Raw genomic sequence first — 15,076 nt, forward strand, 5'->3', positions numbered from 1 at the left:
AGGGATCAAGTGAGACAGGCTAAAAGTCGAGTAGAGTTGGACCTTGCAAAGGGAATTAAAACCAATAGTAAAAGGTTCTATAGCCATATAAATAAGAAGAAAACTAAGAAAGAAGAAGTAGGGCCGCTTAACACTGAGGATGGAGTGGAGGTTAAAGATAATCTAGGCATGGCCCAATATCTAAACAAATACTTTGCCTCAGTCTTTAATAAGGCTAAAGAGGATCTTGGGGACAATGGTAGCATGGCAAATGGGAAGGAGGATATAGAGGTAGATATTACCATATCAGAGGTAGAAGCGAAACTGAAACAGCTTAATGGGACTAAATCAGGGGGCCCAGATAATCTTCATCCAAGAATATTAAAGGAATTGGCACCTGAAATTGCAAGCCCATTGGCAAGAATTTTTAATGTATCTGTAAACTCAGGAATAGTACCGAATGATTGGAGAATTGTTAATATAGTTCCTATTTTTAAGAAAGGAAAAAAAAGTGATCCGGGTAACTACAGGCCAGTTAGTTTGACATCTGTAGTATGCAAGGTCCTGGAAAAAATTTTGAAGGAGAAATTAGTTAAGGACATTGAAGTCAATGGTAAATGGGACAAAATACAACATGGTTTTACAAAAGGTAGATCGTGCCAAACCAACCTAATCTCCTTTTTTGAAAAAGTAACAGATTTTTTAGATAAAGGAAATGCAGTGGATCTAATTTACCTAGATTTCAGTAAGGCATTTGATACCGTGCCACATGGGGAATTATTAGTTAAATTGAAGAAGATGGGGATCAATATGAACATCAAAAGGTGGATAAGGAATTGGTTAAAGGGGAGACTGCAACGGGTCCTACTGAAAGGCGAACTGTCAGGTTGGAGGGAGGTTACCAGTGGAGTTCCTCAGGGATCGGTTTTGGGACCAATCTTATTTAATCTTTTTATTACTGACCTTGGCACAAAAAGTGGGAGTGTGCTAATAAAGTTTGCAGATGATACAAAGCTGGGAAGTATTGCCAATTCGGAGAAGGATCGGGATATTATACAGGAGGATCTGGATTACCTTGTAAACTGGAGTAATAGTAATAGGATGAAATTTAATAGTGAGAAGTGTAAGGTTATGCATTTAGGGATTAATAACAAGAATTTTAGCTATAAGTTGGGGACGCATCAATTAGAAGTAACGGAAGAGGAGAAGGACCTTGGAGTATTGGTTGATCATAGGATGACTATGAGCTGCCAATGTGATATGGCTGTGAAAAAAGCTAATGCGGTTTTGGGATGCATCAGGAGAGGCATTTCCAGTAGGGATAAGGAGGTTTTAGTACCGTTATACAAGGCACTGGTGAGACCTCACCTGGAATACTGTGTGCAGTTCTGGTCTCCCATGTTTAAAAAGGATGAATTCAAACTGGAGCAGGTACAGAGAAGGGCTACTAGGATGATCCGAGGAATGGAAAACTTGTCTTATGAAAGGAGACTTAAAAAGCTTGGCTTGTTTAGCCTAACTAAAAGAAGGTTGAGGGGAGATATGATTGCTCTCTATAAATATATCAGAGGGATAAATACAGGAGAGGGAGAGGAATTATTTAACCTCAGCACCAATATGGACACAAGAACAAATGGGTATAAACTGGCCACCAGGAAGTTTAGACTTGAAATCAGACGAAGGTTTTTAACCATCAGAGGAGTGAAGTTTTGGAATAGCCTTCCAAGGGAAGCAGTGGGGGCAAAAGATCTATCTGGCTTTAAGATTCTACTCGATAAGTTTATGGAGGAGATGGTATGATGGGATAATGGGATTTTGGTAAATAATTGATCTTTAAATATTCAGGGTAAATAGGCCAAATCCCCGGAGATGGGATATTAGATGGATGGGATCTGAGTTACTATAGAAAATTCTTTCCTGGGTATCTGGCTGGTGAATCTTGCCCATATGCTCAGGGTTTAGCGGATTGCCATATTTGGGGTCGGGAAGGAATTTTCCTCCAGAGCAGATTGGAGAGGCCCTGGAGGTTTTTCGCCTTCCTCTGTAGCATGGGGCATGGTTGACTTGAGGGAGGCTTCTCAACTCCTTGAAGTCTTTGAACCATGATTTAAGGACTTCAATAGCTCAGACATAGGTGAGGTTTTTTGTAGGAGTGGGTGGGTGAGATTCTGTGGCCTGCGCTGTGCAGGAGGTCGGACTAGATGATCAGAATGGTCCCTTCTGACCTTAGTATCTATGAATCTATGAATCTACTCTTTGCAGGTGGAATGACCTGTCCATGTGGATCTGACTGTAGGATCAGGGCCTAAGTTCCCTACATGCTCTGATCAGAATTTTTTTACTCAGATGGCTGAAGCTAGAAACTTCAAACTTGTCTCCTATGAGACTTAAAAATCAAACTGAAAACTGGGTCAGTATTTTTAAACTACTAATGCATAAAGATGGCAATTTCTGCACGTTCACTAGAACTTTTCTATCTGTATTTCAATTTTTAAATGCATCCTAATGATGTTAAGAATGTTCTCATTCAGTGCACCCTCCTTCACAGACACAGCTGATGGAGTCTGTAAGCTTTGCAAACTGAATATTTTCAGTTCAAGGAATGTATTTCACTTAAGGGTAGCTTGTAATTTCTGTAGACTGAATAGCTCCATATCAAAGGACTTGCAAAAGCAGTTAAGGATTGCTAAATTAAGAATAGGTTTTAAAAGTCACTAGTGACTTAAACTGTGAAGTCTTCTGAAGATTTTGTGCACTGAAATCCTATCTAAAGTGCCCAGTCACTGTGGTATCTGTTTGTGAAGTACTTCTATACACAAGGACTTTACCACATAAAGACATCCCTAACACACAAAAATATTTCTTATCATCCATACACTAGGACATAGGCGCCGACTTCTACTGGTGCCGGTGGGTGCTCGACCTGCCTCTGCCCCCGGCCCTGCCCCTACTCCACCCCTGTGCAGAGGACCAGCAAAAGGATAAGTCACTGCTTACACCATATTACTTGTTCTGAAGGTTTAAGTGGGTCCTACATATTGGGCTTCTACACAGGAGAAAATTTCATGCTATTTGAATACACACCCACATGAGGTCAAGAAAACACATATATGTACATACATAGCTATAATTTTAAGCTGGTTCACTAGTATTTTGCTCAGTAACAATGCATTCATCTTTCATTTTAGGTGAAGCTGAATTATTTACATATAATATATTGACTCATTTGCAGCTTTTATAACTGGTATTGCTTTTTTTAAAAAGTGTGGTTTTTGATTTAGCTATCCTATTTCATGGGCTGAAAACTCTCATTGTGTTACTGAGTGTCTTGTGGGATTTGTTTTTTTCTTAGAGCTTCTGGTAGCTGTGAGAATCTCATTTTTTAAAAAATTAGCGAGATTCTAGTCCTCATGGTTGCAGATAAAAGCTTGAAAATAAGGCTCAAGTGCACCTTAAAGACAAAGTCAGAAGGCAAATAAAAAAACCCAAATGTATATAGATATTTTTAAATTTCATTATTTTTTTGCAGCCCAGCTCATGATTTTTGCATGTCTGGAGGTGACAATGTGGATGTGAGTCATTCACATTTAAGCAATTTGTTGGAAGAAATGTAATTAAATATACCATGTTATTTTAGTCATATGCAAGGTGAACTGTTTCCAAATCATTCAGCATAAAATCAACATTTAGTTTGCTGGATTACATTTAGGCAGACATGGGTGAAATTACAGTATCTCAAGGATGTCTTAAACGTTTAACCATAGTGTAAAATATATATGTCCCCAGGTATCCATGGAAGACATTTAAATTCTATATAGTAATACAGGGAGTATATCTAATTGTAAAAGGAGAGGATTGAAAATCAGGAGTGCTCATATGCTTTTATATTAATTATATCAACAAATCAGGCATATCTGATTGTCACATAGTCCGTGCATCAGAAAGTTTTTCTGCATTAGCACTGCTGAAGTAACTGTTAAGGTTTTGCATTAGAGGGCATGTTTGATGAAGCAGGTGTAGGTATTGCTTTTAGGATTTGTTGGAGATGGAAATGAAAGCATCAGGGAGCACTGGAGTGTGTTATCAACAGTATTTTAGGCAATATGAAGGTGGGAAGAAAAGCACAAATCTTTCCCTTTACATTATTTCCCTGCATTTAAGGTTTTGGGTGATTGAAGTTGTGCCCACTCATGCTATCACTGTTCCATAATACAGTAGAGCTTACCTATTAAAAATATGGAACACAATACAGCACTAAGCTGTATTAATTGTTAAAAATTAATTTTTCATAGATTTTTTTTAACAATTCAAATGACACAAAATACATTTTTTGCAGTGTTGTTTTAGTTGGTTGGTCCCAGGATATGAGAGAGTCAAGGTGGGTGAGGTAATATCTGTTATTGGACCATTCTCAAACTACTCACCATACAAAGGGCCAGCTTCCTCCAGGACACAACCAACTTCCTTCAGAAACTCCACAATATTAACAACCTCCCTCAGAACATCATCCTTTCATCACGGATGTCACCTCCCTATACAACAACACTCTTCATAATAGTGGCATCTCTGCCTGCCTCAAATATCTACAAGACAATGGACAACACTCAGATATCCACCCCAAACATATTGCCATACTCATCCATTTTATCCTCACCCAAACCAGTTTTACATTCAACGATCTCTTTGTCCAAACCATGGGTAGTAGGATGGCTCCCCAATGTCAACCTTTTGAGGAAGAATCTCTGAACAAATGCACCACAAAACCAATGATATACCTGAGATATATCAATGCTATTTTCATCCTCTGGACAGATGACCTAACCACCCTCAGAGATTTACACTACAATTTCAATAATGACCATCCATCCATCAAACTCTCTCTAGAATACTCACACCCCAGCTTCCTGGACACCATGATCAACTTCCAACAATGGAACACTACATACAACTATTTACAAGAAACCCACAGATCACCACATTTATCTTCTCATATCCAGTAACCATCCCAAACATCAAGAAATCTGTTATCTACAGTAGGCATTCAGAATATGTTCTCAGGAGAAAGTCCAGGATACGCACCATAACACACTTAAAACTGCTTTCATTAAACAAGGACACTCCACAAGAGAAGTAGATTTCATCATGTAACAGGTCATGCAAATACCCTGAAAGAATCTGCTTCAATACAGAAATAAAACCCCCTCCAATAACACACCTCTAGTTGTTATCTACCACTCCACACTGGAACCCATAAGAGGCATCATTAAACAATTAAAATCCACACTGTATGGGCAACACATCCTGAAAAAATTCTTTCCCAAATTCCTTCTTCTGGTTTTCAAACAACTTCCCAGCCTTGCTACAAGTTCATTATCAGAAGCAAACTGCTCACAGACCAGGACACACCAACTCAAAGCAGTACCAAACCCTGCTAAAGCAACAGAAGCAAAACTGCAGACATATCTCCATTGTTGTGATGACCAATACCCCTCCCCCGCACCCCGCAACACAACTTTATAGATCCAGGGATCCTACATATGCCTTTCATAACATGTGGCGTACTTCATCCAGTGCATTAAATGCCCCAACAACAACTACATGGGTGAAACCAGACAATCACTACACTGTCGAATGAACTCACACAGAAAAATGAAAGACAAAACACCATATCACTCCGGGCAAACACTTTTCACAAAATGATCACTCCATATCTGATCTCTCAATCCTTGTCCTCAAAGGAAATCTGCACAACACCTTCAAAAGATGAGCCTGGAAGCTTAAATTCATAACTTTGCTAGACACTAAAAATCATGGGCTTAATAAAGACATTGGATTTATGGCATATTACAAGAATCTGTAACCCACTGTGACAAGGTGCATCAACCCCACACTGGTGAGGTGAGAGTTAAGGAGCTAGTCTGGATGAGGGAAACCACACTCCCTCACCACTGCTAGGCATGCTTCCTGTGACAGGAGCATTCAAAAGGGAGCAGCTCAGCTCAGTCTAGGCTGACCAAGGAGAAAAGCAGTGGAGTGCAGCAGCATCCAGCCAGAAAGCCACCAGGACCAAGTCTTGCAGCCAAGCCATGGGAGGCCCTTCAGCCACAGGAACGGAGGGTGATGACTCAATGTTGCCAGCGGAGGAGACTCCAGAGACAGACCAGAGAGAACACAGGAAGGACCCCCCAGTATAACCCATGACAATGCCAGAGGGACCAGAACAAGGGTAGGAAGCAACCTAGGAAACACACTTAATGGTACCAGACCCTACGCTCAACACAGGGGCTACTCTGTTTTGAAGGGCCCTGGGTCGGAACCTGGTGGAGTAGGGTGGACCTGGGTTCCCCTACACCTCCCCCTCCCCCAACACATCCAGAACAGTAATTGCTAGGTGAAGTGGCCTTTGGACTTTTGCCACTGGGTGACACATCCTGAACTGTACCTGCTATGTAAAGCAGCCTTTGGACTCTAGCATTACACTCCAGAGTATCACCATTTGGTGGTAATACTCATCCAGAGCACACAGTCAGCTCTCCACACCCACTAACAATCCTTTTTGTCTTATGATTGCAGATGTGTTAACAAGCCACTTCATCTTGGGACTCGTCTCTCAGAATGTGTGTTAACTATTTACGTTAATCTCTTCCACCTTGTATTTACCTGTGACCGTCTGAGTACCTTTTCCAGACCTGAAGTAGAGCTCTATATAGTTCAAAAGTTTGTCTCTTTCACCAACAGAAATTGGTTCAAAACCAGATATTACCTCACCCACAAAATAAGATCATACTTTAAAAAAATTCCTTACTGAGTAACAAATATTGTTAAAATTGAATGAATATGTTAAAACTCCAAATTTACTTTTAATTATTTTTGCTTTGTATTTACTTTTTTGCATTTCTCTGAGCTTGGTGTCGACCTATGTAGAATACACAGAATCAGTGCAGTGGGAGGATGGCAAAGACATGGATGGCCATGGCAACGTTCAAATCCATCTGAAGGGGGAAAAAAATGTTGCACCCTTGTTGACAAGTGCCAATGGTAAATGCACTCCTGGCATCTGCTGTTACCTGTATGACGCTGGCAAGCCAGATGCCATCTCTTGCCAAGACTGCAGGCGTTAGCTAAGTATGAACAAACTGATAGCTTGATACCAGACCAGTTCACCTATATGTTAGTTTTGCTCAAAATAGGTATTAGTCTGATAAAGTATTTAGACTCTATCAAATGCTACTAAGTTGCTGCATGCATTAATCTCATATGTGATGTTGGTATTCCATGCTATAAGAAAATATGTAAGTTTTGCTTTATAACTTTGGAAATGTTTTCTCTGAACTTTTGAACCCAGACACAGGTATCACCCTCCCACCCCAACCCCCACCTCCACATCCAGAAAGATTATCAAAATAAAATGGGCCAATAAGAAAAACTGGAATACAAAGGATTGGTTAATGGCCATATCGCACCTGGGAAATGCTACATGAAAGGAAGCTCATCCTGTGGACTTGGAAGCTGAATGAAGGAAATAAAACAAAGCCACAGAAAAATTTTCCATCTCTTTCTCTTTGTTGTTTGAATTCTGACAGGGCCAGAGACTCTAAACTGAGGCAGAGATCCCCCGAGGTTACCCCTGGGTCTGCCTAGAAAGACACTTTGAATTGACAGAACACTACAACTCTGTCACTCTTAGGGTTTAGCTGATAACACATTTGTCCGTATATGTTTGCTTGCTTTAACCTGTAAATAACTTTTTTTCCTAGTTAATAAACCTTTATATAGTTTATTATAGGATTCTTCTTAGTATATGCGCAATGTGCCTCAGGTGGCATTTGACCAGGATTCCTCATCGAATTTGGTTCGATTGGATCATTATCTTCCCCGGCTTGGGCCAGGTACTGACGGGGAGTGCAACATGAAAGCTGATACTTGCCTCCCCGTTACAGGATTGGCTACAGGCATGGTCTTTGGTACAAGATCTGGGGTACCCGTTGATCTGGGGGTAAGTGACTGGTCTCTTGGGACTAGAAGCAATCTGAATATTGTGTGATTTTCGGGGGGCATAAGTAATCATTTATCACTAAATGCAGTTTGTCTGGGTGGCAAGATAGACTGGAGAGTCTAAGAGGAATGTCTGTGAGCGTTAAGAGTGTTATAGTGATCCAGGAGTTCACATTTGTTACTGCCTTGATGAAGTCTAATCATAGAACACAACACCATTCTGGGATATCTGTCTTGTTCTGACAGGCTGCCCTGAGGTAAGGCACTCACAGTTGTAAGCCATAACATCTGGGAGCAGTTGAGGCTCCAATCAGACCCCAAGCTGCAAATATGAATGACAAACTGTGGCCACTCTCTCTCGCAGTGCCTCTGACTAACTCTCCCAGTTCCTTCCATCTGGGTTGAGAGCCAATTAGCTCTCATCCATGCCCCAATCTTTATTCAGAACTAAGACATCACTAATTTGTACAGGATAAGTTTGATGAGATAGAGATACATAGAGGAATACCACTGAAAACACTGTAGCCTGTACTTCTTCCTAACAGTCTTCCTAACAGCCCCGACTTGAAAAAAAAAAAAAAAAAAAAGGGTGACCAAACAGAACCCAGTTTGAAAGTGCATTTAGAGCAGATGAGCAATTGCCCAATATTACCCTTGCAGTTCTCTTAGAATGAAAAGAATAGAGCCCTTCAAGAGTGACTGATGATCTCTACTAGAATCCACAAGTATATTAAAACCAAATGTTAATCAAAAGATATTAAAGACTCAGCATGGACAGATCTGGCTAGATCCTCAACTGACATAGCTCACTTTAAATGAATGGCACTATGCCAGCTTACATGAGCTGAGCCCTAATTTTCTCCTGCCAGGAGATCAGCAAACACCACAACCAGCACCATCTCCATGCTAAAATTAGGTTTAAAAACTGAACTGAATTGGGTCTAAAAGACAGAGGGAATGTCTACACAGCAATGTAAGACCAGGATTAGTGGGATTGAGTCTGGCTGACCCTGGACTAGAGAACCTAGATCTTGAGCATCTACACTGATTGTTAACCCTATGTTAAGAATTTTATAACCTGGGCTCAAACCTGCAGCTCTGGTGATCACACTGCAATATGCCAACCCAAGTCAAACCAACCATATCCCAGACTCCCTAGTGCCTTCCTTAAATGTGGCCGCTCGAGCCTTCTGACAGTCATGCACTGTGGAAGAACGTAACTGTCCACCTCACATGTTACACGCAGTTTGAACAGCCCTCCAACACATTCTGTGGAGCCATCAGTTTGGTCGGTGTGCTACCAACTACCAAAGCTAGCAATATGGAGGAGACGCCTTATGAAAAACTTCTCTTGCTTGTGCTTTCATTCCTATGTCAAGAAATGGGCAGAGCTTCTATGAGATGCTGGTGGATATTTTGGTGGCATTTTCTGATCCACCAAAGATGGAGCTTGTGATGGAGGAGGCAGAGGAGGACGCAGACATGGCAGACAAACTGGCTGATGGCTGGCTCATGACACTAGGTACAGCCTCTGATGCCCCCTATGTAGACTGGCACTTCTGGAACAGGGTCACAAGCACAAACATTGTCATGCAGACCTGGGATGAGCAGAAGTGAGTCCAGAACTTTTGTATGAAAAAAAGCTACATTTCTGGAGCTCTGTGAGAAGCTCGTCCCGACCCTCCAGCATAAAGACACAAGCAAGGGCAGCCATGCCTGTCCTGAAGTAGGTTGCTATAACCCTTTGGAAGCTGGCTACTTCTGACTGCAACAGGTCCATTACCAACTAGTTTTGTGTTGGAAAGTTGACTGTGGGTAAAGTGGTGGCAGAGGTTTCTGAGGCAATCAGGCGTGTAGTGTACCCCAATCTGGTGAGCATAAAAGCCATTTCAGAAATATTTGCTGGCTTTGAGAGAATGAGGTTTCCAAACTGTGCTGGGGCCATTGATGGGACTTACGTGCCTCCAGTTTCCCCTCCTCCAGGAGCACTAGAGTACACAAACCACAAAGGGTACTACCCCATTGTTATGCAGGCCCTTGTGGAACCACAGAGACCAATTTATGAATGTCATTATAGGCTGCACTGAAAAGTTCATGATGGCAAGATTTTTTGCCGATCGGCAATCTACATTCATGAACAGGCTGGGACATTATTCCCATCAAATGCCATTGTCATAAATGGAATGACTGTCCCCACCATTTTTCTGGAGGACCCCACATACTCCCTTTTGCCTTGGTTTATAAAACCATATCCTGATTTCAATGTCCCTGGCAAAAGAAGGTTAAATTACACTCTCAGCAGGTGTGGAATGGTTGCTGAATGTGCTTTTGGCAGAACGAAATCCCATTGGTGGTATCTACAGACCCGTTTGGATTCCAGTCTTATCAGTGTTGTCCACATTACTAGGGCTTGCTGTGCTCTTCACAATCTTTGTGAAGCCAGAGGTGAGCCATTTCCCCTGGAATGGACCTATGACAGCAAAGGGTTGCTGAATCAGTATCCTCACCCAGAAAGTGCAGCTACCACTGCTGGAGCTGGATGCACTCAGATAACAGAAGTCAGCTTTGTGCTCCCACCTTATGGGCTTGCATAGCCCAATGGAAGAGGGAGAATAATACCTTTATGAATGTGCTTGTGAGGGAGGAGAAAGAGGGCTGATTCATTATGGGGTGGGGTATCAGTGCTTGGGGAGTGGTGGGGGGGTTGACTGCCCTGCAATGACTTATGAAAGACTTAACCCTGCCACCATTTGATAAGTGGTCGAGTCACAGTATGGATTAATGTACAGAAGCAACTGAAGTATGGATTGATGTAGCTAACTATATGAGAAATATAGTTTGTATCCTAATTCCTAATTGCCCCATATCATGTCTTAGTTTACCTTTATTATTTTAAATACACATTTTGTACGAGGTGATGCAGTGATAGCAAATTTTTGATAAAATAAAAGGCTTTATTTATAAACATGTATTGAAGAAGTACAACATTCACCCATTGCCACAGAAGCCGGCTGCCATTACCAGTAACAACAGAACCTTAAAGAAAAAAAAATAAAAATCAAAGTGCATAAACAAGGGCAAAAAGTGAAACCATGTACAAGACAGAACCCCACTACTGTTGCATGTTGCCTGGCCCCCCCGTTATCCTCTCTCGTCTTTCCCTGTTTTCTGTGCTCTTAGCATAGCTCTTGGCCACTTAGCCATTGACTTTTCCAAATTGTTTCTCAACTCCATCACAGGGGATGCAGGTTGTGGTGTGAGTGATGCAGCAGGAGCCGGTACTCTTGCAGCCATTAGTGTCACCAGTTGCTCAAACAGTTCTTTCTGCTGAGCTTTGTCCTCCTCCCATAGCTGCCATTCCTGTTCCAGGAATTACAAAGCAAATGCCTCGTCCCATGTTGAACCTTGTCCTCAAGCTGTTCAGCCAACCTGAGTCTTTCCTCTTGCTATGACTTTCCTCTAGCTGTAAGTCCCCGTCTTTGGTACTCAACCTGCTTGTTGGCCCTGTCCAAAACTTCACCATAAGTTCATCATGGAAACACTCTCTCTTGGAACAATCCATGAAGACCGAGTCTTCTGCTGCACTGTGAGCAAGTTGTGGGGGTACTGCAGACTGTAGAAGTTAAGGGGCCTGGAATAGGACAAGACACAGCGTGTTATTGTCTCAAATAGCTCAGTGCAGGAGCACAGAAAATATCTTTGTGGTATTTCAAGGACATAAAATGTTACTTTTCCAAACTGAACTTCAATGTATTGAATATATCTCTATTGAGATGGCCCTGGAGAATACGCCCTTCCCATCCTCCTCAACTTTCTTCTCCCACAGCACATTGCTGGACAAAATTTCAAACTCCATTCAAATTTGGGACAAATGAATGCATCACCTATGGACTGCATGGACTACCTTTAATTGAAACGAACCCCCTCCCAACCATCACCATTTTGAACTGCACATGGGAGCCAAGCCATTGGGAAACAATCCACCATTAGCGGATACATGCTGCTAGCTATGGTTTCTAATAACTTTTGCCTTAGTTCACAGAAAGAAAAATCCCTCTTGTTCTTAAATTAAAGAACATTAAAATGCAGCCAGAAACTTACCAGGCTCTGGGGCAGCTTCTCTCCCTTCTGTCTCTCCTGCAGGCTCTGCAGCAGGCTGTTCCTCAGAGGGGACACCTAAAAGCTCCTTCAAGTATGACTTCAAGATGTGCTTCTGCTGCTGCTCCTGTGGCAAAACCTCCTCAGGGACCAGTTTCAGCAACAGAGTCACTTTGTAGGACTCATTCAGAGCCTGCTGCTGGTTCCCATCAGTCCCCATGTTGGATTCTGGGGCCAGCAGGGCACCATTCCGGGTGACTGGGTCATCATGCACACTGTCGGCTCCATGCTCAGAATAGGACCCAGCACCCCGGTCAAACTCCTCATAAAACAGTCTTGTTGTCAGCAAGTTAGTCAAGGTGCAGTTCTCATCCCTGGTACTCCTGTATTAAGTCTTGAATTGCTTAAACCGCTCCCTGCACTGGTCACTGGTCCAGCAAATTTGCAATGCTGCCAGCTTCTTCACTATTTGCTGGTATGCACGATAACTCCTGCTACTCTTACTAAAGTCCACTGGTTTACTGGCCTCTCAGCAGACATTTACCAAAATCTGGCTGTGCTCCTGTGACCATAAAGCCGCACTCTTGGCAAAAGACTTCTTCTGTTCAGTCTCCATTGCAAACACAGAAGGTTCTCTGATTATGCATTTACAGCTCAGCGGTTAGAAGACAATGGAAGGGTTAAATGCTGACTCACCAAGCTGCTGCAATACTCAAATGGGGGTTGCTTCTGTTTCCCTGCAGTTGATTGAGGATTCTTGGGATAGAGAGGACAAAGCTGGCCCGTGGGACTGTAGGGCACTTCTTGCAGACTCCCAGGAGGCCGTGTCTACACTTTAAAGCAATAGGGCTCAAACTCTGGGTACCAGCTTGACTGAGGCTCAAATCTTCCACCCCCTCAGGCTCCTAGGACCCTCGATCCAAGTCTGAGAGATGTGTGTGTCGATGGAAGGGGGTGGGTTGGGCTCAAGCCTGAGTCTAAGCCCAGACTTACCCCTGCAGTGTAGACATACCTTCACAGACCCCAAATATTTCTGGAATTAACTTACTACACCCACCTCAATAAATTTCCTCCAAACAAGAAGGATCTGAGATAGTCCTGGTAACTAATCCAATTATCCCCCTAAGGAACAATTTCATCAATGAGGGTAACACAACTGTTTCTTTAACAGAAGCTGGCATCTCTTCCTCCACATGGAGGTGTTGATCAGAGTGGCATCTATCAAACTCACAAGTTACAGCCCACACATCTCTCCACATTTACAGAACCTCAGTGAACGACATCACCCCAGCAAAAAAGACTGACTCCTCTAGGCACATTTCTGCTAGCAGAGTCTTGAGTGATCCTACCTGCAAATTCCTCACAGCAATAAATATCTAGCTCTCATCAGATAAAAACTACTGGAACAGTTCCTGCTAATCAGGGCTTTGCTGGTGCTGTGATGGAAGTGAGGAAACCCATCTTTGCTTTTTGCACAGCCATGGCATCAGCTTTCAAAAATGATGTTGCAGCTGGTCAGATAGAGACAGACTTCCACCGGTTGGTGCTCTATTGTTCTGCTTCACCTGTCACAGATCATGTGTATATTACAGTGAACTAGAAAGCCACCGATAGAGAAGAGGGCATTTTGGTGCCATTGTACTAATCAAAAATAAAAATACAACTTTTGTAACCCATCTGCCATGAGCAAGGGCCAGGTTCAAATAGTTTTAGGAGGGACCCTTAGTTAATAAACACTACCAGCTTGAGCCCCCGCACTCAAAATTTCTGAGATCACTGCCTGTTCCTTGAGTTATGCAAGGCTTGGTGCCAACATGGAAATAAACTTGTTAAAAAAATACTGTGAATCCATTAAATTAAGTTATGCTGTATATAGTTTAACGCCTCCAAGGCAGGGGGACATGCCCCACAGTTTAAAAACCAATAGTTTAACTGGTACATAGCTAGACTCCGACCTAATCCACTCCATACAACTGAAATATATCATGCTAGTTAGTGCAGATTGCTTGTTACTATAAGTTAGTACAATAATAAAAGATAGACCCACACCAAAGCACTAAAATACAAATATCCCCAATTTGGGAAAGGTCAGAGGAATTAGAGTCTGGATTCTGCACCTCAGACTCATTTCTAGCAATGATTCATGATCATAAAGAGCCTCATCGAGAACTTAACAGCTCTTGGAAAACAGCCAGCTGATTGAAAAATAATTGTATTGAATCACCTTGTGCATAGCAAGCGATATGCTGTACTGGTGCATGGTTATACAGCTAGCAGCACATAAAGAAATGCCTAAAATACCTGTATTGAGAAAACAGATTTAACAAGTTTCCTGTTTATCATCTTTATCTTCAGATTTCCATGAAACATTGTCCTAAATTCTGATAAAGCTGATGTATCCAAATTAAGAGGAAAATTGAGATTTCCCACCCTCCCTCCATTTCTCCAAACTGACAAAAATTGAACAACTGCAGAGACAATTCTGTCTTTAGAGAAGAAGGCTCACTGATGTGCTCATACAGCACCCCTTACTGACCATACAGTATTTCACTGTAATTGTGTTCTCTTTGTTCATGGCTCTTACTCTGCAGGAAATGTTATGCAGAGAAATATCAAATCTTTCCATGGACAGCTTATTTAAAAATAAAGTACCTGATTCTTTCAAGAGATGACGATATTAAAATTGATACTACAGTAATTTGAAGTTCTATTGCATTGTGCTGCAGTATGCAGTGTCTTGAGGGTGCATGCTGTATATTTCTCCAAAGATTTGTGGTACCAAATATCCATTACAGGCAGCATCCCTCCTAAGATCTTAAAAAATAAGTGAATGGCCCAAGAGGATTATCATGGCATTAACTACTCTGATTGCATTCCCTACAGTTTAATAACAAGATAACTATTATTGCAGTTGTATCAGCAGAACTGTAGTCTCTTGGAGCAAGAAGAATTGGGGATTATTAACAGAATGTGAGAAAAGAAAGGGTCACTTGTTGAACTGTGC

Source organism: Dermochelys coriacea, chromosome 2 (genome assembly GCF_009764565.3).
Source record: "Dermochelys coriacea isolate rDerCor1 chromosome 2, rDerCor1.pri.v4, whole genome shotgun sequence".
Lineage (NCBI taxonomy): Eukaryota > Metazoa > Chordata > Testudines > Dermochelyidae > Dermochelys > Dermochelys coriacea.